Here is a 27,416-nt window from a genome sequence, read left to right on the forward strand (position 1 = left end):
TAACCGAGTGTGAGGAAATACCAAACTGCTTATATCTCTTCTCCCAGATGGCAAATGGAAAGACCATCCGTAAGGTGGTTAGGGAAGAAACTCAAGGATCCCTTTAGACCGTGAAGAGGCCTCCAGACATTCCCTCATAACTAATCTCAGGAATCCCATGTCGTAAATCAAATACCTACTGACTTTTAGAATGTGTCTATTTATTTTACGGGTACAGGGAGACAGACAAAAGATAAAGTGTCCATTCACTGGTTCATTCCTCAAACAACCACCACAGGTGGGGCTGGGCTGGAATCAGAGGCAAAAGCTGGGAATAAAATACAGGTTTCCCAGATGGGAGAAAGGAGCCCAGTAATTTGGTCCCTCCCCAAATCTGTATTGGTAGGGAGCTGGAATCAGGATTGAGAGCCAGGAATCAAGTCCAGACCCTATAAGGCACAATAACAAGCTTTAGTGGGACTACAGTCTAAATATGGTTTCACTCTATAAACAGTGACAATATCATGCCCAGGTGTAAGCTGGTTCTTCTGGAACATTCCGCAGTCCAGCCAGGTGGCATATTTGCAAGCAGATATGAATAATAAGCAACAACCATTACCCATGGAGCCATGGTAATCACCTAAACTGTGGCAGTTATTATGTGCTTCAAGTGTGGAAAGGTCTACTTCTAGAAGAAAAAGAATAGAACTCGAATCCTGAACCCAAAGGTTTAGGAAGCAATATGTCTGAACAATCACGATGCTGTCCAAAAGGGCACAGAATGAGGACATACACACCTTCACTTTCCCTTATTCTTTTATAGCCTAAACACAGTGATAGACAGAGTCATTTTCTGTGGAATCCACATTTTGGGGGGTTTTCATCCATTCAACAAACTGTATTGAACTTCTAGGATGAGCACTCTGCTGGCACCAGAAAGGGCAAGGAAACAGGACCCAGTCCTTGCTCTTGAATTGCTAACAGTAAGAGAGGACAGGTAAACATGCTAGAAAAAAAAAAACTTGCAATAGAGTCAAGGGCTAACAGACCCATTAGAATGCACAGTCTATGAGACATATGTTGTCCCCAAAGCCAGGGTCATACTAAGAAATAAACAGGAATTCCCAGCTGCAAGGTCTTACTGAATAATCCCTTGACCCAGGACAACAGTCAATCTTTAATAGGAAAAACAGGAAGCATCCTATTCAAAATCCTCCTGGAAGGATGCAGGCTGAATATTCATTAGGATGGGAGTGGGGGTGGAGGAGTGAGGAAGCAACAGGAAGCCCGGGAGCAGTGAAGGCATGAGAATTTCTCCAACTGTTGAGATATGTTTCCTAGACAGCGGCCCGTTGGGGCAGCAGAGGCGTTGAAATCTTCCTGTTGAGGGACAAAAGATGACAATGATAGCGAGTTGAGATACCAAAGTATTCTTTCGTTTTGATCATTGTCAGCTCTACAAACTCTAGTTACGCTTTATATATATAAGAATGAGAGGATCATTTGCCTCATGCATGGTCACACTGAGTCAGATGAAAGGAATGAAAAGGCTATACGAAACCATAATTACAATACAATGCAGCCAGGAGAGCTGACAAAGAAGGTTTTCTTCTTGCTCTGTCTGCTGCTGTTGTCCTGCTACTGATAAATATCATCCCTGAGCTGATGGGCAGGTAGGCCTGCAGGCATTCTGCTGGGGAGGGGATCATATAGATACAGTAGTGCTATAAACACAGCACCATAAAATAGCTCTGGAAGAATGAGGAGCTATCTTTTTCTCTCTGTTGCTCTTAAGGCGGTGGGGAGAAATACACACTGGCGGCATAATGAACAGGAGTCTTGCTGAATTGAGACATTATCACTGAACACAGCTTCTCAAAGGGACAGCCAGGGAATTTTGAAGGTGACCTAAAAAAGAGGATTTCATTAAACTGAAAACCACTTGCTGGCAGCATTTAAGGAGAAGTTAAATGCATTTGGCTGTACTACATAAAGGAAATCAATGTTCTCTATTAGCTACATTTGAGGTCATTCACATTTGTTTTCCCAGCTCCTGAGAATTTATAAGGCTCAACAACCCAATTCTTTCAGCGTGAATCATAGCCCTCTCACCTTCCTTCCCTTCCTTCCTCCTGCTCCACCCTGCAACCCCCCTACCCACATCCACTGCATTTCCAGATTGCAACCTTTTGACTTTCACAGAAACACAAACCCCTTTGTTTGGGATCTTTCAGCCACATCTTCCTGGAGAAAGGGGAAGGTGCAGGGACAGCAGCAGTCTGGTCCCCTCACAGTTCCCCTCTGACAGCTGTCGCTCCAGAGCCTTTTAGGGGCACACAGAGAACACACTGCTCCAGCGAGAGATGCTGCATATTCTAGTATCCCCCAAACACAAAAGGTGAAGAAGAAGTCTCCAAAGGAAAAAGGGAGTCATAGAAAGGCAGTCTTCCCAAGAGGCATGATAGGGCCTTGATTACGGTGCAAAAAGAGGAAGAGGGAATGGTTGATTGCATTAGATTTAAAGCAGGCAGGTCTGAAAGTGTATTGTTTGCACCTTTGACTGCTCATTTCCCCTAACCTTTCTATCCAAGTCTTGCTCCACATTTCTCTGAAGGAGTAACATAAATTTGTGTGGCAAAAGTCAGTTGTGTTAGATAATGTCCACCGACCGACCGCCCGCTTGGTGAAATAATATCGGCAAGTTGTTCAGAGTTGAGATGGAAGCTTTATTGGAAAATCCGCTCCTGGGCCCTCTTCGCGCAGAGGGGAAGGAAGAGGGAAGCGAAAAGGGCGTCTGAGATACATGTCTGGGAGTTTTATACCCATCTACACACGTGGGAGGGCAAAGGGGCTGTTCGTGTCCCAACTATGCAAGGAATGTCCATTCAGGTGTGCCATTGGTCAACTGGAATCCCGCCAGGTAGGTGACGTAACCGGCTCCTGTGGCCCCTCCTCCTGTGGGGGCGGGGCAGACCCGCCCCTAGCCTCCAGTGCCCTGGGGAGCCATCAAGTTGGTCAGAGACCCATACTATCACAGGTTCTCTCTGGAGAAAATGAACATATATTCAATACTTTTACAAAGCACTTCAGTTTGGGCCCTCCCTGAATTCTCTTCATCTTCTCCAGGTCATAACCCACCTCTGGACATGTATTTGGCATAGCCGCGAAGACCCCAATTAGACAGACTCTTGCCTCCAATCCCAGCCCAAACTTTAATATCAAGCTCTGGCTCTTAACTTACCCTTCTACCAAGGCAGACCCTAGGGGGCAGTGGTGATGGCCCACGCGGGAGTACTGGCTACAGTTCCCAGCTCCTAGCTTTACCCAACCCAGCCCTGGCAATGGCAAGGATCTGGAGAGTAACAGTGGATGGAAGATCACCCTCTGTTTCTCTCTCTCTCTCTCTCAAATTAAAAAAATAAAAATTAATTAATTAATCCATCCTGGAACTTCTAAAGAAGCTACCAGCTGGTCTCTTTTCTACATGGACTCAAGCAGACATGTAATCTTGGGTGCTCCCAGGTGCTACATTGTAGCTGAGCTGTCTCTTTCCATTCAACAAAGCACTTTCATCTATACATTATCCCTCTTACAAAGCACTTTCATATATACATTATCGCACCGGAATCTTCTAGAACTATAACTTGCCGGAATCGTTAACACATCTTGCCTCTTGGGGTCTTTTGAGGGCAGAGTCAGAGCAGCAGCCACAGCTCTCAGCTCCAGAGCCCTGTTGTGCCCTCTGCACCTTGCCGCTTGTTTTCAGAGTCTTGCAGATTCAGTCCTTCATGGCTGGGCATGTAAAAGATGATTCTGCTCTAGATAGTCTCATAGCCATTGAGAACCCAGAGTTTTCCTTCAGTGTGAGAATTGCTTCAAAGCAAACTTCAAAGCATTCTTTGGCACCTTGTGGCTTTAAAAAAAAAAAAAGAATTTTTGGTGCACACACCCTTCTCTGCTGGCAAGTTTCACATCAACAGGTCCCTCGCCATCCTGGTACAATGAGGCTTGGCATGATCTTGACCATAGTCCTTGATGGAACTGCCATCTGGGCCACATCACTTCCACAGCAGAACTTCACAGAGACCTAAGGCAGTCAGGAACATCAGAGATGAGGTTAGGAGTGGCAATTAATTAGCATGCCAGCAAGTTAAATTTTCTCTGCTTTGTTCTCTTAAAGAAATGCACCAGATCTCACTGATGAAATAATGGAGTCTAGCATACTAAGTGAAGATACATTGCGGTATGTATGTCTACTCAAATAAAAGGAGAACGCCCCATGAAATTGACAATATGATGCTAGATTCAATGCATTTCCTATACCTACAATGGCACAATACACTTAAATAGCAGAATATTAAGCTTGTAACTTGTAACTAAAGGACTACATTACTGTAATAATATGGGAGGGAATGCTTGAAGAAGGGAATGGGAGGGAGAAAGAAAGTGGAGGGAGGCAGGGAATTCCCATACCCACAAAACTGTATCATAGAAAATTAAAACAATTTTAAAATATATCACATAAAGAAAGAAGAGTACCAGAAACTTACTTCAAATAAATCATTTCACCTCTCTTGGGCAGAGTCTCTCCAGTCATAAAATGGGCATGGCACTGGTTGGCTTTTTTTTTTTTTTTTTTACAGAAAATAGAGGTGTGGAGACAATAAAAGAGTTCCTCAAAGGCAGGGAATGTGTTAGGGTCCTGGAGCTGCCACTGCGAAATATCATGCCTGAAGGGGCTGGAGCAACAGATATTCATCCGTAACAACTCTGGAGGCTGCAAGCTCAAGTTCCAGATGTCAGAGGTCTGGGCTCCTTCTGAAGATGCTGGGAAAGGGCACCCCTGTTCCAACTACAGGCTGTTGCCGGGCTTCAGATCCCGTAGCTAACTCAGTCCTCACACACAATTTTTTTTTAATGAATTAGTAAACTGTGTCTGGAACTGAGACAAAGTGGTAGACAGGGAGACAGAGATTCCCTATCTGCCTATAACAGATGGGACTGGGTAGGGCTGAAGCCAGGAACCAGGGACTCAGTCCAGGGGATCCACATGTTTGACATAATTCCAATTATCTGGTTCACCACGTGCTGTCTCTCAGAAAGCTAGAATCAAGAGCAGAGACAGGATGCCAACCTAGCAATCTGATGTGGGATGCAGACATCCCAACTAGCATCTTAACTGCTACTGTCAAACACCTGTTCTTTCTTGTAATAATGTCATTAGTCACATTGCTTTAGGTGCCCCTGCAACCCCAATGGAACCTCACCTTAGCTAATTTCATCTGCAATGACCCTACGTCCAAATAATTTCTAAGGTAATAGCTGTTGAGAGTCCAAATTGAATGTTACGGGGACACAATTCAACAGTAAGCAATGTTTTTGACTACACTGGGAAATCCACACTTACATACACACATAAGGACAGAATCAGCTATATTGCATCAGTTCTTCAAGCTCCGTATTCAGGAGGGACGTGATGACTTCCACGTGTGTCCAGGCAATGAAGGCATGAGGACCTACTAATGTTAGGAGTCAGAACCCTACAAGGGCACTTCCAAGTAAGAAAGGAGAAGTGAACCAATGATGTGTAGGCTTCACACTCTTTACCTTGATTAGTGGCTTGAACGACAGTGCCATAAGCTGTGGCATCATGAGGACTCTGCAGTCATCAGGAGAAGAGCAAATGAGAGTCCTCCCTGCCTCTCCCACAAATGAGGGCTGCCCCTCAGCTCGATGGTGCCCTGCATTCCAACAGGTGAGGGAACATTAGCTCACCTAGCTCTCCATTTGTAAACCTGAGTGCCAATGTGCTTGTTTGTCTTTCCAGTGACCAAAACACCCCAACATGCATCAAGGCCTCTGAGAACAACAACCTCACATTAATTAGGAGGATGCCAGGTGGGCATGGAGCACATAGACACAGCAGGTGTATTCTCCTCCCCAGCCCACCATGGTCAACATCTCTCAGATGGATGACCCTGGTGGCCATGCCTCTCTCTTGCCCACATCATTAGCCACCAGCCTCTGCCTTTGTCTTCCTTTGCCCATGCCCCACGCTGGCCATGCCCTTGCATCCTAGAGCCTTCCTCCACAAAGAAGAAACCCTAAAAGGTTTTACCTGAATGTCCCTGTGGCAGCAAGGCAGGGAGGATGATGGTAGTCCCCACCAGGCTCAGGGCTGTGGAGGGCCCATCTCCATGGGGCTGAGAAAATAGAGACTGCTGGGATCTCCCCTGCTCCAGCGATCTCTGACCCTGCTGGCCAAGCTTTCCCAGGATGGCAGCCCCTTAGGGGGCTGTCCAGCCCATGGGGAATGACTTCAGATGTCAAGAGATTTGTTCCAGAATCCAAGCAGGTCAGACACCTGAGAAAGTCAAGGGGCCACCTGAGACCACGCTACTGCACCTTCTCCCTCCTGGACCAATACACACCCCACATACACACACAAAACATATAGACAAACTTGCATACGTGTGTGTGTGCATACATACAAACACACCACATCCATGCATAAAATACACCCACAAATGTATATCCCACACATGGGCAAATACCATACATACCGCACACGAAACCCCCAACATGAATACACAAACACTGCACTCCACAATTGAACACTCACACACGTGCACTGCAATGAGCCATGAGATGTTGTGCTCAGTCCCAAAGCTGAGACTGCAGAACCCTCTGTATACTGCTAACACTGCTCTCCAAAGGTCTTCCTTCTACTAGGACTGGGGAGAGCATCCTGGATGAATTTAATGATGTGACTTCTGAGAAAACACTTTCAGAAAGTAGCTATGGATTCCAATGGAGACCAAGCATGGATGCAAGGGGTCACACTGGAATTTTTCCTTCATAGAAGGGAGCAACTGGGCCCAGTGCAATGGCTCAGTGGCTAAATCCTTCCCTTGCACACACTGGGATCGCATATGGGCACTGGTTCATGTCCCGACTGCTCCACTTCTCATCCAGCCCCCTGCTTGTGGCCTGAGAAAGCAGTAGAGAATGGCCCAAAGCCTGGGGACCCTGCACCTGTATGGGAGAAGCTCCTGACTTCTGGCTTTGGATTGACTCAGCTCTGGCCATTGTGGCCATTTGGGGAATGAATAGCAGATGGAACATCTTTCTCTTTGTCTCGCCTTCTCTCTATAAATCTGAATTTCCAATAAAAATAAACAAATCTTTTTAAAAGCAGCGGTGGTTGGTGGGGTAGAGGCAGGGGATGACCTACAGTGCCTAATATTCAGAGATGCTCAAGCAATGCCTTACTGTATCCCCACAGGGAGACAGGAATCCACTGATTGAAAATCAAAGCATACATGATTTGAAGAAATAGAAGCAGAATTTAGAACCACAGTAAAATGATAAAACAACAGAATGCTGCAAAATATTGATGGTGCTTTTTCTGTAAATTTGGAATCATAAAAGTTTTATATTCTCTCCTGTGTTACTTTTGTTTTTAAAGGTTTATTTATTTGAAAGGCAGAGTGAGAGAGAGAGAGTGAGAATCAGAAAAATAAAAATCTTCCATCCACTGGGTCACTCCCAAATGGCCACAGTGACTGGGGCTGGACCAGATCAAATCCAGGAGCTAAGAGCTTCTTCCAGGCCTCCCCTGTGGGTGCAGGGGCCCCAGCACTTGAGCCATCCTCTGCTGCTTTCCCAGGCACACTAGCAGGGAGCTGAATTAGCAGTGGAGCAGCTTTGTGCTGTTTATACTCAGCAACAGTAATGGAAATGGAAGCACTTCTACAGAAGGAGGCATCCATTTCTCCTTCTTTCCCTTATCTACTCAGTCCTCCGGTGATGGAATTTCCCAACTGCTTTTTCCTCTTCTCATAAAACACCCAAACATTGTGAGATGTGGTCAGACTTGCTTGCCTTTCACAAGAGAAGACAACGCCTCTCCTCTCTTCCTCCTCTCACCACCCACCACACTCCTAACTCCAATACAGAACCCTGACAAACAAACAGCAGCCTCACTTTGGACTGTCCCATGACCCTCTGAGCACCATCCTGTCTTAGCTAGGCCTCAACTCCAACAGGCAGAGATCAAGAGGAAATGCGAGGGGGTCTGGAATTCAGTCAGCAAGGAATGAGGCGTGCAGGCCCCCTCCCACGTGCCTGGCACCTTGGCCTTGAGCCCTGAGCACTGCGTCCCATTTCCTTCATCTGTGGGCTGCACAGCTGAAATTGCTTTAGCTGTAGCCAGTGGCATGAAAATTCTTATTTATTAGATTTGCAGGATGCATCCATCACAGCGACCTTTGGATCAACCTGAGTCAGGAGGCGTATGGACAGAGGTGCAGACATGTCCCAGCCTCCCAGCCAAGGAGTCCAGCAGCACTGTCCTCCGTGAAGTGCACCATGGGGATGGGCAGGCTGGTGCGGAGCGGCCCCTGCCCAGATGTGTGCTTGACAGACACTGAGATCTCCCAAGCACAACTCACACACTCCCCTGGCCTTTCCTTCTTCCTCTGGCTCCCTTGCTGATGGCAGTCAAGACTTTCAATCTCCGTCCAAGTTCAAATCCACTGCTCCTAAGTCTGCTTTTCTTACTCTCCTTTCGCTTACCCTGCTCCAACCCTGCTCCATTAAAACCCTCTTCCTGCCCTTTCTGCCCCAGACAATAACCCACTTCCCCTGCTTCCATCTCTAGCTCCTTCTAAGGTATCTCCAGCTGAGATGCCACAGAGCTCATCTCTGATGAATATTCATATTCAGCTTCTCTCCCTCCACACATCAATCTCTGCTTTCAGGCCAAACGGCTTTCCTCATCCCTTTCTCACACCCCCACACCAGCCTCTTTCCTCCCACGCCTGCCTCCTTTCCCACACAGAGGCTGTGTCGTAACAGGTCAGCAACTGAGACAAAAGAAAGCCTGCTTTGTTACACCTGCAGGACCCTAAACACCATCAGGGTTTAATTACTGCCTTCTCCCAGGCTCCCTTCTTGGCAGCAGGTGGAGTGTCTTTCAAGTTCTCCTAGGAAGGCTGTCTCAGAGATCCTCTGTGAATGGAGACTAATTTGGGCTGTTGCTGATGGTATAAAGGAGTGACTTCAAGCTAACCGAACCTGAAATATGACAAACTTGGAGAAAGCCCGCATGCTCCCTCCAGGCCCACGTCATCCTGTGAAAGCAATCGCTCCTCTCCAACGTGGTATCTCTGGCCCAAGCCAGTGGGCTGCAGCATGTACTGGCCCAGAGTCCATCCCTTTTGGACCAGCACCCAGGAGGGCTGAATCACCTTTACCATGCTGCCGCTGGCCAGGCTTTGTGCTCAGGCAGGAGGACAACTTGACTTCAGGCTTCTGGAATGTGCTTCTGCAAGGAGGGCATGGCTGACCCTAAAAGGTGTGAGTACCATTCAGGCTCTGACACATCTTTTGTTCCATAGGACAGATAAAAGATTGCACGCACACAGACCACCCCCACTTCACATGCGCACCTGAGACACCATTCTGGGCTCCAGGGTCTGCTCCCCAGCCTTTGCAGAAGTCCCACTCAGAGTTTGTGAATGCATTTCACGACACCTGAGTGGCTCTTGTTTGACCTGCTCAGACCACAGCCCTCCCATTTCCTCAGGACAGCTCCAGGAGAGGTGTTGAAGCATAGAATTCCTGGGCACTCCCAGCCATAGGATACTCATGCTCGTATTTGACCACAGTTTGAGGTAAAATCTCAACTTGACCTTGATGCTTTCCCATGTGGCAGGCTCAGTTAACACCTGCTTACCTGTCTTCACTGTCACCTATATATAAAATGAAGTGTAAATTTACCTTCTAAGTTCCAAAATCAGGAATCACTATGGAGGCCCTCAAATGAGTTCCTAAACTCCAGATTAGTTCATGAATTCACAGCAACAGCCAAGAACACTCAACGACAATCGGGGAAGTTATGAAACTTAGAATGAATTCTGCCAGAAGAAATAAGTGACAATGAGGCCAAATTGTAATAAATAAAAGGAGGGAAGGAAAAAGAGAGAAAGGAGATATACACATCACCAAAGTACCCAAAATGTATCTTTAAAAAGGTCAAACAGCCCATCTCGCTTCACTGTCTTGGTCTCTAGAACAGATGCGCATCAAACTCCCTGGTTCCTGATTCAGCTCTAAAGTGGCAGCATCTGTGAGTATCCGTGTCAGGTGTCTGGCTGCCAGCGCTCCCTTCAGTGCGGGGATGCAGCGGGAGGAGGTAGGGCTCTGAGGCACAGAGAAAGAATGGAGAAGGCTGAGGGGGTCCTTGAGAGACCGGGAGAAGAGCCTGAGGTTGCCTGCTGGGAAATCTGCCCCTCTAGCAGTCCTTCCTGTTGAGTCCACTCTACTTTCCACTAACACAGCTACCTTTTTTTCCGGTGTTGAAAATCCTACCTGGCCCAGAGACACTGGCAAAGGGACTCTCGGCGAGCCAGTGTGTACAGACACACATAATGAGGCTTTCCCACACTCGGTGTGTCTGCGCCCTCGGTCGGGTGGCCAGGATCCCGCAAGCTCCCTGTGAAGGCTCGTGGTGTCCGTCTGCTCCATCTGTAGGCAACGCCTGGGACGTTCTCCGAAGGACCACGCCAAGGAGTACCTTAGTGATACAAAGAAGAATGATTTACTTTCCCACGGCTCTGAGGCTGTGACACGCAGGATCTCCGCAGCAGCAGGTGCAGCGTCTGGTGAGGGCGACTCTGCTGTCAAGATGCTGCCTCCGCTTCTGTGGGGAGCAAGCACCGTGTCATCACACAACCGGGGACAGGAGGGCAAGCTGTCCCACCTCCACATGAAGCCCCTGTGGAAAGGTCTGACTCCCACTGATCACCCCTCTAACTGCCCCATCTCTGATCACCGTGGTAACCCCTGAATTCTGGAACCATAGTATGTCACCAAGGTAGTTCTCTGTGTCTTTACCTAAGGAACAATCCATTCGAGGCAGGCAGTGAGCCTCCGTGTTAAAATAGCACCTAAGCTGTGGGCATCCCATACCTGCCTACCTGAATGTAGCACTCTGGGTCCTGGCTGCCCTTGCTGCTACTGCAAATCTCCGAAAGAAGCGGTGATGGCTCCAGTAATTTATGTCCCTGCCACCCACAAAAAGACCCAGATTGAGTTCCTGGCAGAGGTCGCCAGCCCAGTTTAGTCACTGCAGACATTTAGGGGAGTGACCTGGCAGAGGGGTGCTTGCCATCTCTTCCTTCCTTTCTGGCTCTCTGCCTCTCAAGTAAATAAAAAAGTAAATAAATAAATTTCAAAAGTCGGTCATTTGACCAGGATTTAGACTGTTATACATTCCCTATAATCTTACATTTATTATAGCATGTCTTCATCATTCAGTGAGTTTAATGGATATTGATAACTGGGCATTATTAGTCTCATTTTCTTAATAAGGAAAGAGCTTCTAAAAACTAAAATACAGAACAACCAAAAAACGGCAATGCTACTCCAGGTCCCTGCAAGGAAGGGACCCATCTGAGATTCCGTGGATCTCGGTTTTTCTGTCTCCAAAGCTCCCTCACTCTTCTGTTACAAAACAAACAAACAAACAAACAAAAAACAAAAAAAAACTTTAGGTGATGAATTCCTCAGAGAGAGAGGTGCCTGCTCGTCTCTGCTGTTGAATAGATTTGTGGATTTGAGAGGGGCATCAGAAATACTGTTTTGCTGTTTACTCCCATAATGAAAGATGCTTGAGGAGCCTAGGAGAGGATTCAGAAAGTGAGGCTTGTCCCCTGGGGAAAGCCAAAGAAGCAAAGTCTGCGAGCAGAGCAGCCAGAACATACTAGGCCAATTTAAACAAATGACTATACTCCTAAAAGTTTCAAGTTTTGATGCAGGCATCTTTCATGTGCTTATCTAGGAAAATCATTGTCACGGTGCTGGAAGTCAGGTCTAAGACATTACAGAGCAGAACTTCCAAGTGAGGACAGAACTGAACACACCAAACTGCCAGTCCTTTCAGAAATTCCACAAAATGACATCAGAAGTATTTTTCAAAGACAGAGGACAGAAAGAGAAGGAGAGGAAGCAACAGTAGCAAAGTTTTGGAAGCCAGGAAGCAAATACAAGTCCACAGGCCTTAGGGTCCAGACTGCCTTTCTAGAACCCGTTGGAAGACTAGGAGGATTAGGAGTGGTATCGCCAGTTACTTCCGAAATCAGAGATAAAAGGTGAAGCTAAAGACATAGAACTGGGGCTGGTGCCATGGAGTAGTAGGCTAATTCGCCACCTGCACAGGCATCCCGCATGGGAGCCAGTTCAGATCCTGGCTGCTTCCCCTCCAATCCAGCTCTCTGGTCCAGGCCTGGGAAAGCAGTGCAGGGTGACCATTCATGTTCTTGTGCCTCTACGCCCACGTGGGAGACCTGCAAGAAGCTCCTGGCTCCCAGCTTTGAGTCAGCCCAGCTCTGGCTGTTACGACCATTTGGGGAGCGAACTAGCAGATGGAAGGATTACACCTTAACTTAGATATTTGTTCTCAAGGTCGTATGGTCAGCTTAGGAGAGAAAGAGAAACTGAGGATGTTAATCTCCAAGCGACAACAAGACACTTCAGAAATCCTGCCTACACATGCTCCCCTTCACTTACCACAACTACATCTCACGGATGTCCAAATATGTGCATGAAGAATAGAGGGCGGCTGCATTTAATTGTCTCCACTGCATACCCATGCCTACAACTCTACTGTTCTCTGCCGTCTGGGATTTGCGGCTTGTCCTGCTCAGTGTGTCCACAGTTCCTGTAAGGGCTTCAAGCCAGAACCAGGTAGCATCTTCAAAAACATTCTCTGAAATATTTGTGAAGTGCATCGCTGACTTGTTGCTATCCAATAAAGAGGCCGAAACACTTGCGCAGGTGTTTTTTTGTCATTCTCTCTTCTAGCAAAGGAAAATAAAGATGAAGAGCCTTGTTTCCGCCCTTCTGCCTTATTAAGAAACTTCTAAAGCAAAAAGCTGTATAAAGGCAGCCTGCTAAAACAGAAGTGTATTTAAGTGGCTCAACTTAATAAATACAAGCTTACAAATTGAGCTCATTGACCGTAATTGCTTACCACAGTAGGCACTGAACACAGAGGTTAGCATAATTGTGATTACAACTCCTATTAGCGTGTATAATGTAATTACAGCTCAGTCGCGTGCCGTGTCAGGAAGATTCTACTAAACCTCCTCATGTAAAAACGGGAAAGTGTGTGCCCTTCCTCCTGGTGGGCTGTCTCCATGGTGAGGGCCTTTAATAGCTCAGGGTCTGGCTTCCAATTAGCAAAACCACTGTGTGATTCTCTTCCGTGTACAAGGCAAAGGCACGCTGCGGGGGGGGGGGACTGCTGTTTTTGTGTAGGATGGAGTCATGGAGACCAATTTTACCTCCTGTCTGAAGTACATACACAACGCAGACACTCAGACACATACACACACACACAATGCAAACACTCAGACACACACACACACAGACACTGTAAAATGCACAGAATAACGGTTTCTAAGATTTGGGTCATCAAGCAATGAAGGACAGTGATTTGTGAGCCCTGGGAAACAGATAAACTGAGCCTTGTTTGTGCTCCCAAATGACAGTCTTTGGGTCTCAGGACTGTGGTCCGGGAAGGGATCGGGAGGGGAGACCCTGGCAGAGGCCGGTAGACTCTGGGGAGATGGGGTGAGTAGATAGTGAGAATCCAGGGGAACGCAGATGCCGGAGCTTATATAACAGAGTGTGAACACAGACACCACTCCACCAAGAACCCACTGACTGGAAGGGTTGCCCTCCAGTATCTGGCAGACAGGTTGGCCTTGTGCCACGTGGGACCAGGGATGGGAGTCCAGCAGCTGCTGGTGATGCAACATTTCCTATCAGGATGCCAGCTCAAGTCCCCGTGTCTCCTCTCCTGGTCCAGCTCCGTGTTCACACACCTGGGAAAACAGCAAAAGACACTCTGAGGGTTTTGGCCTCTGCCACCCGTGTGGGAGACAAGGCTGGAGTCGCTGATTTCTGACTTGGGCCCAATTCAGCTCAGGCTATTTTGGTTTTTTGTTTGATTGTTTATCTATTTTGGGGCATTTGGGGATTGAACCAGAACATGGAAGATCTTTCTCACATACACACTCTCTCTAATCTCTATTTCTTGCTCTGCCTTTCAAATAAATAAGTTAGGGGGTTGATATTGTGGCATAGCTAGTTAAGCCATCACCTGAGATGCCAGCATCCCATATGGGCGCCAGTTCAGGTCTCGACAGCTCCACCTCCAGTCCAGCTCCCTGCTCATGCATCCGGAAGGCAATGGGAAATGGCCGAAGTGGTTGGGTCTCTACTGTACATGTGGAAGACATGGATAAAACTCCTGACTCCTGGCTTCAGCTTGGCCTAGTCCTGAATGTTGCTGCTACCTGGGAAATGAACCAGTAGATGGAGGATTTCTTTGTCTCTCCTGTCTGTAACTCAGCCTTTTACATAAATAATAAATCTTCAAATAAATACATATATTTTCTATAAAATATATAACAGAGTACTCATCATTACCTGCTTGTGAAGATATGAAGAAAAAAAACTCTCTTAAAGGACTAGATAAGAACACTCGCTTCACAAACAAGTGTATAACCCAAGTTCTGCCCTGAGCCAGCCTGGAAAAAATCAAAATGTGAGAGATACTAGGCAAATACTTACAAGGCCTCAACACTGGATCCAAACGTGGCTGTGGATACACATCACAAACCCGAAAACTCACCCCTGAAGGACACACACCATCTCCAAGAGGCTGGATTACAGCCCAGATTCTCAAGGATTACTGCAAGAAAACAAAACACCCGGGACCCAAAGAAGTCAATCAGTACGATGACTGGCAGCCAATCAAGAAATTCCAGACGTTGCATTCAAAGACTCAGGAAAATACAACCCAAAATGAGGAGAATAATCCGCGAATCCAAATCGGCTCAGCACTGATGTCAGAATTAACAAAGATGTTGACATATTGATTTTTCATATTAAAAAGTGAACTGGATAAATAAAAATGTTTTTAAAAACAATGTTTGGATTGAGCTTTTATGAATAGAAAGCTATGATAGATATTTAAAATAAAGAGTAGCTAAAGAGATTAACCACACATTAGACACTATGAAAATAAATTAGTACATTGGAGGAGATGGTAGTGAAGTTATCCAAAAGTAAACGCAAATCACACCAGTAAATTATGAAACAACTTCAAGTACCCCAAGACATGTGCAATGAAATTTCCAGAAGAGAGAAGAGACAGAGTCTGGAATGACTATTTAAGGAAAGAATGGTTGTAAAGATTCCAAACTTAATGAAAACCGTAAACTCCAAGAGGCTCGACACACTCAAGCAAAACAAGCACGATGGAAATACATCCAGGCAACTCATCATCAAGTTGCTTAAAAAGAGAGAAGAAAGAAAAGAAAGCAATAATAACCACAAAAATGCTACAGCAGCCCGAGGGAGGAAAGTGAAAGATTATGTGAATACAGAGACAATGGGGAGATTTTTAAATGAGATGTAAGTAGCAATGGAAGCAACATGATCTCTTTAAAATGCTGAAAGATATAAAAATAAAAAATAAGAAAACCTCTAAAGCTGAACTTTACATTGAGCAAGAATAGCTCTCAAAAATGAAAGTGAGTTAAAGAAGTTTCCAAACATACAGAAACTGAAAAACATCACCAGCAGACCCACACCCAAACCAAACTGTACAAAAGCATTAGGCGAAAGGCAGCTAGTATCAGATGGAGGAATATGTCTACGCAAATGAATACGGAATCCCTAGAGGGTAATTAACTATTTTTTAAAAATTGACAAATGTGTGTTGATGTCTTATATAAAAATAAATATCACAACAATAGTATAGCAATGAGAAGTAAATAAATAGAAACTAGAAATATTCCATTGTGTTTCTTTATTAATACATTAGTTAGCGCAAAGGCAAAGCGACAGAGGAAGAAGAAGATCCAAAAAATATTCCATTTTCTGCTGATTTGCCTTCCTTTGAAGTCCTAATGTAACATGTTAGGGAGATAACAAAGTTTCCCATCTTCTCATCCCCATGTCTCAGAGTGTGGAATCCAGCTCTTCCCCTCTGGGTAGAAGCAAGCAGCTTCCACACTCATCTGTATCCTATGTCCCCCTTGGTTCATCAAGTGCACTGGGCTCCGTGGGACAAAAGGCTAAACTTGCTATGTTATTGCATTAATGATTGCCATAGGACTTACTCACTGGGAACAAATAGCAAGTCTGGGATAAATGTTAACTAGAAGTCACCATTTGTAGCCACCCACCACACAGGCCATGAGCTGGCAGGCTGGTTTTCCTCATACATGGATGTTGATGGAAGATTGTGCCTTCCGTGTGAGGTAGGCAAGGTGCCGCCCCCATTCGGTCCACCAAGGATACAGGACACCTAGAAACAAAGCAGCAAATCTCCAGGGAGGCTCAACGGCAGGAGGAGCAGCAACCAAAGTGTCGGGATGGGCTCCTCTTACTCGAGTGAGGCACGGCACCGACCCCGGTTGCTACAGTAAAGAAAACTGTTGGGCTTGATAACCTCCAGACTTCCCCCAAACTCCTTCGATGTATCTTCAGTCTAGATTCTAGAGGTGAACAGTAGGATGTGAATGGAGCTGAGTATTTATTTCACATAATAAGCTAGGTCATTCAGAGGGCACACCTACAAAAAATCCCTGGAAACTCCAATGCTGCAGCATGGAAAGTATTTGGGGCAATGTGGGACTACAGATTTAGATTCTTTACATGTTTATTTATCCCATCCCCTCCCGCTGCAGGTCAAGGGTTGGTGCTCTGTCCTGTAGTGAGAAAATTCCTAGCATAACTGATGGAAATTGCCACGCAAAGTTCACCCTCTACCGCCGTGAGCTCTGCTGCAGTGCTGTCCCCAGTCACTGCCAAGGACACTGCTCCCTGGTCACTGCAGGGACCCAGGCCCTGCACAGGACACTGGTCCCCGGTCACTGCAGAGACCCAGGCCCTGCACAGGACACTGGTCCCTGGTTACTGCAGGGACCCAGGCCCTGCACAGGACACTGGTCCCCAGTCACTGCAGGGACCCAGGCCCTGCACAGGACACTGGTCCCCGGTCACTGCAGAGACCCAGGCCCAGCACAGGACACTGCTCCCCGGTTACTGCAGGGACCCAGGCCCAGCATAGGACACTGCTCCCCGGTCACTGCAGAGACCCAGGCCCTGCACAGGACACTGGTCCCCGGTCACTGCAGGGACCCAGGCCCAGCACAGGACACTGGTCCCCAGTTACTGCAGAGACCCAGGCCCAGCACAGGACACTGGTCCCTGGTCACTGCAGGGACCCAGGCCCTGCACAGGACACTGGTCCCTGGTCACTGCAGAGACCCAGGCCCTGTACAGGACACTGGTCCCCAGTCACTGCAGGGACCCAGGCCCAGCACAGGACACTGGTCCCCAGTCACTGCAGGGACCCAGGCCCTGCACAGGACACTGATCCACAGTCACTGCAGAGACCCAGGCCCTACGGAGGACACTGATCCCCAGTCACTGCAGGGACCCAGGTCCTGCACAGGACACTGGTCCCCAGTCACTGCAGGGACCCAGGCCCTGGACAGGACACTGGTCCCCGGTTACTGCAGGGACCAGGCCCTGTAGAGGACACTGCTCCTCGGTTACTGCAGGGACCCAGGTCCTACAGGACACTGGTCCTCGGTTACTGCAGGGACCCAGGCCCTGCTGCTCCATTGTGGGAGATCTCTCCAGAGCATTTGACAGAGGCTTTCTATGCACCTGTCTTGTGTGTGGCTGCATGGATGGCCAGCATGCACTCCTGCTGAGCTCAGTCTTGCAGCTGATAGACGTCATGAGCAAAGCAGGCAGTGTGGGAGGCCAAGCAGGACAGCCAGCCTCGAACAAGAGCTGGCCTGGCCTCTCAAGCACAGATCCCACGAACTCACCCCTTACCTTCAAGCAGTTCACATCAGAGTAAATCAGCTCACAGAAGACAACTTCTTCCACTTGGAGTAAAGCAGGCAGGAGGAAGCAGAAGAACTGCAAGAATACATTATTGTCCACTTGGCATGGATTTCAAGGCATGTTTTCTTTTTCTTTCACATGTTACAATCACTGAACACTCTGAAATTGGACTCTATCTTGCCATCAAAAGCATCCTGAAGTTGCTGTCCTCCCAGCCAGCACATGATCTGGTAGTCATTGCCTGCGTGTGCAAGCTTGTTCCCAGTCGCTGTTATTGTCATCCCTTCAAACAGGGTTACGTGTGCTGCAGCTGTTTGGGCGGGCTTTAATTGCTGTGTAAGATGTCTTCAGGAAGATTATGCCAGGATTCAGCGTTGACCAGGAGGCAGGGGCGAGGAAGTGGGGAGGGAGTGTGGCACAGGGCACAGATGTGTTACATGCGAAGTGAATCCTCATTAGAAGAGGCTCGATGACAATTCCATATTTGCTCGCCAGTCACATCAAGTGCCTTCCAATCTTGCTAATTTTAAGTATGGGCCATGGACCAGCACAGCCCCACCTGGGAGATGGCTGCAAATACAATCTCAGGTCCTACCCAGAACCTGCTGAGTCAGGCTTTGCGTCTTAGCAAAATCCCCAGGTAATGATCCGGGCGCATGCTTGGAGTTTGAGAGCTCTGTGTCAGCAGACACAAAGGCAAACTAAGTGGTGTCAAATCATCGAGGCGCATGAAAGGACAGCTCAGCAGGTGCCAAGTGGAGCGGCGTAAGGCAGGGGAAATTGGCAGAGCTTCCAGGATCAATGGAAGACACTTCAGTGCAACGAGAGGTCGTGTCCGGCTCACAGATGGTGTTTCTCCCTCTCTTTGTGGATGGAAAAAACAATGATGGACTGATGCTGAAGGGCGTTTGAGGGTCCATTAAAGGCAGCAAATGATTTTTTTTCCAGGAGCACTATACAAATAAAAATCAATGCATCACCTTGAGCAAGTAGGAGCTGGGAGACAGTGTTACAGTGGGAAACCCCAAGGCAAGGCAGGAAGCTCAGGAGCCTCGCCCTCTCCCCAAGATTGAGCCACAGCAGGGAGGGTCTCCTAGGGGCTGTGAAAGTACAGCTGGTGGGGGGACCAGCCAGCCTAGAGCTGCAGGGTGCCCCTGTCCCCACCAATGGCAAGGACAGTTCTCATTGTTCTCAGGCAATCATTATGCCCATTGCTTTGTCTCTCTGTCTCTTGAATAGCTCCACTGAGCCTCACGAAAGGGCCCAGGGAGAGAGGCTTGGGCAGTGATGTTATTGCCCCTGGGGAGGGTAGGAGAGAAAACCACATGTGTGTGTGCGCGCACACACACTCACACACACACACACACACACACACACACACACACACACTGGGTTATCCTGTGAGTGCGTAGCACAACTGGGACCACATCCCTGCACTTCTAATTCTACATAGGAAGACAAGTGGTGTGGGCCTTTAAGCTGGAAGAGCTAAAGCTCGGGTACCTGGTGAGACTGTCAGAATGTAGAGCTAGCAGCCAGCTCTCCCGGCACCTCCAGCACGTGCTGCTCTTCCTCTCCTGGTTCTTTGGGGAAAAGATCTGCCCAATCATGAAATGATTTGAAGTGCTTTATGGGATGGCTTACAGATGGTTTTGATGATTGTGCTGACTTTCTAGAATGTATGTATTTATTTATTTAAAAAAGAGAGTGACAGAGTGGGAGAAAGAGAACATCTACTCATGTTTGCAACAGCCAGGTCTGGGCCAGCTGTTGAATTCTGGTTTGAAGCCAGTAACCCGGAATCCCATCCTGGTCTCCCACATGACTGGCAAGGACCCCAAGTCCTGGGGCCATCTTCTTGTCTTCCCAGAGGCACGAGCAAGAAGCTGGATTTAAAAAGGAGCATGGCCTGGTGCAGTAGCATAGTGGCTGAATCCTCATCTTGCATGCACCAGGATCCCATACCAGAGCCAGTCCATGTCCCAGCTGCTCCACTTCCCAGCTTGTGGCCTGGGAAAGCAGTTGAGGACGGCCCAAAGCGTTGATACCCTGCATCTGCGTGGGAGACCCAAAGGAGGTTATTTGAGAGGCAGATTTACAGAGAGAGAGCAAGATTTTCCATCTGCTGTTTTTTTGCCCAAATGGCCACAATAGCCAGAACTGAGCCAATCTGAATCCAGGAGCTTCTTCTGAGTCTCCCACATGGGTGGCTGAGGCCTAAGGACTTGAGCCATCCTCTGTCACTTTCCCGTGCCACAGGCAAGGAACTGGATCAGAAGTGAGCTGGACCACTCCTGCCTGATGCTCGAATCCTGTGATGCTGTCTTTGTCTCTGGCTTCTGGCAGGATTGGAGGCCAACTCCAGGAAAGTAATTGACTTGCTGTTAAGCCCAGCACCTGCAGAACCAGACACCCCACAAGGGGGCGCTCTCTCCTCGGTTGAGATGCAGGAAGAACTCTGCTCAGCTTCCCTGTTCCCAGTAAGAGAAGCTGTGGGAGATGAGCCGCTTTCCCAGGATGCCCCAAAGGGCACCTCAAGCCTTCCAGCATTTCCTCTTGCACGGGTGACCATTGCCATCTCTGCAGAGGCTTCCCACCAAGTTGTTGTTTCATTTGTTTTTAAGATTTATTTTTATACGAAAAGCAGGATTGCAGAAAGAAGGAAAGACAGAGAGTAAGTTTCTAGTCATTGCTGATTCATTCCCCAAGTGGTCGCAAAGGTCGAAACTGAGCCAACCCGAAGCCAGGAGCCAGGAACTTCCTCCGGGTCTCCTATGCAGGGGCAGGAACCCAAGGCTCTGGGCCATCCTCGACTGCTTTCCCAGGCCACAAGCAGGGAGCTGGATGGGAAGTGGAGCTGCCGGGATTAGAACCGGTGGCCATACGGGATGCAGATATCAAAGGCAAAGGCGTGGGCTACTATACCACAAAGCCAACCCCCACCACCAACTTTTTTAAACAATAGATATTTTTAAATTTTCATTTTTTTTTCTGTAGGACAGATAAAGATGGATGGAGAAAGGTCTTCCACTCACTGCTTCACTGCCACAAATGCCTGCAATAACTGGGGCTGTAACAGGCCCACGTCAGGAGCCTGGAACTTCTAAAGCCTTAAAGTAGGTGGCAGGAACCCAAGCACTTGAGCCATCAGCTGCTGTCTTCCCGGGCGTGCACTAAGCCGAAGCTGGGTGGAAAAGTGGTTACGGGATGCAGGTGTCCCAGGAAGTGGCTTCATACCACATGCCCACTCTGCCCCACACCAAGCGTGCAGCGCGGGCTGGGCGGGTTTAAGACAAGAAGATGCAAGGAGAGGTGGCGTTCAGATCTCTCCTGCGGGTGATGCACACGCGTCGTACTGCTGGAGCACACGAGTAGGGTGAAAACAAAGCGAACCGTTTCGTTGCCCTTTCGAGATGCACCTCAGCGATGCCTGCACAGCACGGTTCTCTCATGCAGCAGAGAGACTGAATCATCTGAGTCACAGGGGCCCCCAGTGATCCTCTGACGCAGACCCTGCGTGCACATCACCTCCGGGGGCGTCCAGACAAAAGGGCGCGCCTGGGGCCGGGCGGTGCACTCCCTGGGGTTTGCTGACACCTGCTGGCAGGTGCGAGGGCAGACGCTCTCCTCTGGAGTCTGCGGGGGTCGTTAGGACGTCACTGAGCAAGCGGTGACGATCAGGGCTGGGGTCCCACCAAGGACAAAGGGGATGGAGCAGTCCTGCGGCCTGCAGGCAGTTCGAGCCCCAGGACTCCGCCTTACTTTGCAGGAACTCCCCTCTCGCGCCTTATGCTGCTAGGGCAGCTAGAGGCACAGGGGCTTCACTTCTTGGGTTAGCCCCTCAACGGGGAGCGCTCAGCCATGCCTCTCTCCTGCCTCGCTGGGCGCACACTTCATCCTAAGCTCTCACATACCAAGGGTGGGCGGTGGCGTGGGGAAGCTACAGTCCTGTTTGGCAACCAAGGTGCCTGGGCTTTCCAAAAATACTACCATAGGCCCTTAGGTGGCACCAGAGGATCAGAGTAGACCATTGATGGGTCCAGGGAACTGGCAAGCAGGAATCCCAAATCCACCCAGCCCACTCATCCACCTCTTGGCCATCTTTTTGTTCAGCACTGTTGGGCCACGACCACGGCATTACGCCTAAATAAGACCTTCAGCCTCTAAGAGCTTACCGCCCTCTCGGTTGTCCAGGTCTATCTCTTTTCTCTCCACTCTCAGCCTAAAAACAAGCTAACCCAGGGGATGGCAAGGGCAAAGGGGTCGCCTCCCAGTGTCGCTGCTTCCTCAGCCCTGCTGGCAGACGAGGAGAGAGAGCGCCCCTACCCGACTATTGAGTCCCTGCTGGATGGGGGGCATTTTTGCAGATCTGCTCCAATGGTGGCTTCGCCAGTTCTGGCCGTCATGTTTACTGAGCACCCTCCCGTATCAAGGGCCAGGCGGCGGCCGCAAATGAGCGAGTTCATCCTGGACTGGGCTGTCCCCGTTACAATAGCACTGAAATCTCCCATGGTAAACCCTCCAACTTTGCTATGTTGTTGGAGACTGGTTTGGGTTTTGCATCCTCCACCGTGTTTCCATGTGAGTTGTAGGATGGGTTTTTCGACTTCTGGGGAAGAGTGTCCTTGCTGTTTTATTTGGGATTTCAGGGATTTTATTTGGGATCTTCGTCAGCTGCTTTGCAGAGAGTGGAGACTTCAATAATTGGCCTAAGCTGTGAATGTAGGGAGCCTGTGTGTGTTTCAATGTCTTTCATTAGTGTTTCCTAATTTTCATTTTTTAAAAATATCTAATTATTATTATTGAGGTCATTCACACCCACGGTGAGGCTTACTCCCAGGTATTTGATTGGCTGCTTTGGAAGGGCTTGTGCTCAATTCTGAGTTTGTTATCGGAATCTAAAGTGCTGTTGATTTTGCCCTTTTGATGCAGACTCTACAGCTTGACAGAGTTCGTGCTAACGGCCTCTTGTTGGAGCCCTTCGGTTCCTCCTATCTACAGAATCATGGCATCTGGCAACAGGGTATCTGACTTCCTTCTAGCAACAAGCCTTTTCTTTCCTTGTGTGGCTCCATTGCTCTGGCTAGCACGATGAGTTCTGTGTCAAATGAGAAGAGGCTTCTTGGACCGGGAGCAGATCTTGGAGGAAAAGCTTCACCTTTTCTCCAGCTGGTGAGAGAGTGGATGTGGCCTGACACCTGCTGAGGGACCGAGCCGCTCACGTGACTGTCGCCCTTCCTTCTGCTAACGTCACTGTGCTAATTACTGCTTTGTGTATGTTGCACTGTACTTGACTTGCTGGCATCAATCCCACCTTCATAGGGTGAATAATCTTTGTATTATCTGTTGGATTTAACTTGGTATGTTGATAAATTTTTGCACCCATTTAGGGAAAGTTATTGGTCTGTAATTTTTCTTTTTCTTTTCCTTCTCTTTTTTTCCTTTTCTTGTTCTATCTCTTATCTGGCTTTGCAACCCATGTTATTCTGCTTTAAAGTATTAACTTGGAATAGTTTGAGAGAAGTTGGCATCGGTTCTTTCTTAAAAGTTTGGTGGGTTCAACCGTGCAACCATCTGGTCCTGCTTTGCAGAGAGACTGTCTATTGCTGAGCCAACCCCATACTTGTTACTGACTGGTTCACGTTGTCCAGGCTCTCACTGTTACATTTTGGCAAGCTATGTGTGTCCAGGAATTTATCCATTTACTCCAGGTTTCTATTGGCATAATGTGGTTCGCAATAGTCTCTAAAGACCTTTGTATTTCAATTGCAATACCTCTCTTTTTCACCTCTGATTTTTGTTAATATGAATCTTGTCTCTTTTTTTCTCTTACTCCAGCTAAAGGTTTAGAAATGTTGTCTTTAAAAAAATCAACTATTTTCTTCAGATTTTGTATTGTTTTTGTAATTTCCATTTCATTTAGTTCTACTCTGTTGTTTAGGATGCATTTCTTTCTGCTGACTTTCAGCTTGGTTTATTCTTGTTTTTGTTTTTGGTTTTTTGGGTTTGTTGTTGTTGTTGCTCATTTGTTTTGTTTTGTTTTACCTATGTCCTTGAGCTGCGTGACGAGGTTACTTCTTTGCTGTCTTTATAAATGTTTTGATTTATACCTGTACTTTTGATTTATACCTGTACTTTTGATTTAAACCTGTACTGGTTTTGCTGTTTCTTATAAGTTTTAGTATATTCTGCTTGTTACAATCTCCTTTCTGGTGTTTTCGGTAGCCCATTGTTCATCGCAGGAAGATGTGTTTGTGTAACTCCTAGAGCTCCTTTCCCATGTATTTACATAAATTCTAGGCTTCCTTCTGCTGAAGCTTTTCTATTTCATTCTATCAAAGTTAGGAAAAAATACATAATAGAATTTGATTTTTCTAAATTTGTTGAGACTTGAGGGGGCTTGGGCCTAGCAGATGGTTTTTCCTTGACACTGTCCATGTGCTGGTGAAAATCATGAGTATTGTGCAGGTACTGAGTGAAAACACAGTGATGCTGAAATCTTTTTTTGTTGAATTTTTGTATCCACGAGCTGTTCATTGGTCAAAGTGCGGAGTAGATTCCTCATGATTATTATTGTATTGAAGCTGATTTCTCCCTGTAGATAAAATGAATGTTCCGGCATCAGGTACATATACAATCATAATCATCACATCTTTTTTTAAGATTTATTTATTTTTATTACAAAGTCAGATATACGGAGAGGAGGACACACAGAGAGAAAAATCTTCCGTCCGATGATTCACTCCTCAAGTGGCCACAACAGCCAGTGCTGCACCATTCCAAAGCCAGGAGCCAGGAGCCTCTTTCAGGTCCCCATGAAGGTGCAGAGTCCCAAGGCTTTGGGCCGTCCTCCACTGCTTTCCCAGGCCACAAGCAGGGAGCTGGATTGCTGGGGTTAGAACCTGCACCCATGTGGGATCCCAGCACGTTCAAGGTGAGGACTCTAGCCACAAAGCTGCTGCGCTGTGCCCAGGTTTTCCTTATCTTGAAAATTCTTGATCGTTCCCTCATTCAGGAAAGGTAGTCTCAGAACCAGTGTTGCAGTGCAGTGAGGTAAGCTGCTGCCTGTGTCACCGGCAGCCCTGATCAGAGTACCAGTTCAAGTCCCAGCTGGGTCGTTTCTGATCCAGCTCCCTGAAAAAGCAGAAGACAGCTCAAGTGCCTGGTCCCTGTTGCTCACACGGGAGACCAGGGGGCAGTTCCAGGCTCTTGGCTTCTGCCTAGTCCAACTCAGCCATCACAGCCATGTGGGGAGGGAACTATGATTCTTCCTTTTAAATAGATAAAACAAATCTTTACAAAAAGAAGGAGGGAAGGAAGGGAGAAATAAAGAAACACACTTACTGGGCTGCAATATTCTGGGTTGGCAGAGGTTTTTTGTACAGAATATGTAACGTCATCTCAGTTCTCAGTCCCTGCTCCCATGTAGGGGTTAATCTGGTGGGCTGTCCCTTAAAGGGGACCTGGCGTTTTTCTCTTGAAGACGTTAGCATTCTGTGCGTGGCTCTCCCGAGGCTGTGACTGCACTGTGTTGTAGTGAGGGTGTTTCTGGACACCTTGGGGTCTCCTAGGCTTCGGGCACTCAGGTAGCCCTACCTCCATTGCCCTATGACACAAGTTTTTGGCTGTTCCTTCACGACAAAGTTTCCCCTGCTCCTACCCCATTCCTCACCCTCAGGAATCCCCACGGCTCTGCTGCGGCTGCATGGAAGCATGTCCCACAAGTCTCAGAAGCGCATTCCTCCTTTCTCATCTCCTTTGTTGTTTCTATCCAACTGGGATATTTTACAGGACTTGAGTTAAGTTCAGATAGCCTTTCTTCAGCTTGATCTAGTCTGTTAAGGTTTTCCGCTGTATTTTTTATTTGACTCATTGAGTTCTTCTAAAATGTCTATTGGGGGCCCAGTGTGGTAGCCTAGTGGCTAAGATCCTTACGTTGCACGCACCGTCATCCCATATGGGCACCAGTTCTAATCCTGGCAGCTGTTCCACTTCCCATCCAGCTCCCTGCCTGTGGCCTGGGAAAGCAGTTGAGGACGGCCCAAAGCCTTGGGACCCTGAACCCGTGTGGGAGACCCGGAGGCAATTCCAGGCTCCTGGTTTCAGATTGGCTCAGCTCCAGCCATTGAGGATACTTGGGGAGTGAATCAATAAACAGAAGATCTTTCCTCTCCATCTCTCCTCCTCTCTGTATATCTGCCTTTCCAATAAAAAAAAAATAAATCTTCAAAAATAAATACATAAACCTTTGAAAATTTCTGTTGGCTTTTTAACCAAAATCTCTTCCCCTTCACTGCATTTCTCTTTCTTGTCATGCAATGTTTGACTACCTGCATTCCCCTCTATCTGTTTAAAAAAAAAAGATTTATTTTTATTTGAGAGACAGATTTACAGAAAGAGAAAGCAAAATTTTCCATCTGCTGGTTCATTGCCCAAATGGCCACAATAGCCAGAACTGAGCCAATCTGAATCCAGTAGCTTCTTCCGAGTCTCCCACATGGGTGGCTGAGGCCTAAGGACTTGAGCCATCCTCTGACACCTTCCCATGCCACAGGCAGGGAACTGGATCAGAAGTGAAGCAGCCGAGACACAAATCAGCACCCATATGGGATGCCAGGGCTATAGACAGAAAATTAGCTTGTTAACCCACTGTGTCTGGCCCTCACTTTGAACTCTTTAAGCATCCTTCATAATTAGTCTTTAAAGTTATTTATCAGGCATTGTTGTCCATCTCCCTCTTTGCAAGCTATATATAAAACTACACTTACACTAAATAGTTTCAAGTTTAGACAGGAAGCAGATTCTTGGAAAGGCTACCCTACTGCTACTAGGATGCCAGAGGAGTTTGACTGCCCTCTGCTGGTCATCAGGAGTATGGTTCTGGTTGCTTCGTGTGAGTTGAAACCTGCAGAACTTGTTTGAAGGCAAGTCTGGCTCCTGGTGCACCTGCATGTGCTGTGAGCAGCAGTGGCAGAGAGCTGAGCAGCTCAGCATGTGTCCCCAACATAGATCCATGAGGCTGTCCTAACACCTAAGCCTCCCTTTCCGCCCACAAAACTCCCTGTCCCTTTCTCCCCTTCCTGTCTCTGCCCTGTGCTGAAATTCTCTTGCAGCTCAAGCTTAATTGTTAACATCAGGAGGATGAGTATAGCATAACTCAGGGCAAGCCAAGTGCCACCAGCCCTGTGTTACAGATGCATGGAATTCCTCCCATGCCCACGGTGGGGTGGGACAGCTGGGAGGGCAACTGGAGGCCCACTCTCCTTCATGCCCTCTTGGCAAGAGGAGACAGGCGTTACTGACTGCCTCAGCAGTCTTCCGTCAAGGGCCCTGTTTGAGGCTTCCATTTCCCTTCCCGTGTGAGTTGAATGGTGCCCCCCCAAAAGCCATGTTGAGTAGTTAACTCCCAGGACCTCGAAAGATGATCTTTTCTGGAATGAGAGTCCTTGTGGCTAAATGAAGATGGAATAAGGTGAACTCTTTAAAAAGAAAAA

General features: G+C 47.7%; 1 long non-coding RNA gene across 1 annotated transcript; it reads right to left on the reverse strand.

The window, feature by feature from the left end:
* Positions 1-846: 846 nt before the first annotated feature.
* Positions 847-10,823, reverse strand: LOC121146886. The gene is made up of 3 exons (XR_005882266.1): positions 10,587-10,823; positions 3,929-4,066; positions 847-1,359 (listed from the first exon to the last, which is right to left on the reverse strand). It is a non-coding gene; the product is annotated as an uncharacterized LOC121146886 (long non-coding RNA).
* Between the last annotated feature and the right edge of the window lie 16,593 nt (positions 10,824-27,416).

Source organism: Ochotona curzoniae, unplaced genomic scaffold (genome assembly GCF_017591425.1).
Source record: "Ochotona curzoniae isolate NIBS_2020 unplaced genomic scaffold, NIBS_Ocur_1.0 scaffold_4505, whole genome shotgun sequence".
Taxonomy (NCBI): domain Eukaryota; kingdom Metazoa; phylum Chordata; class Mammalia; order Lagomorpha; family Ochotonidae; genus Ochotona; species Ochotona curzoniae.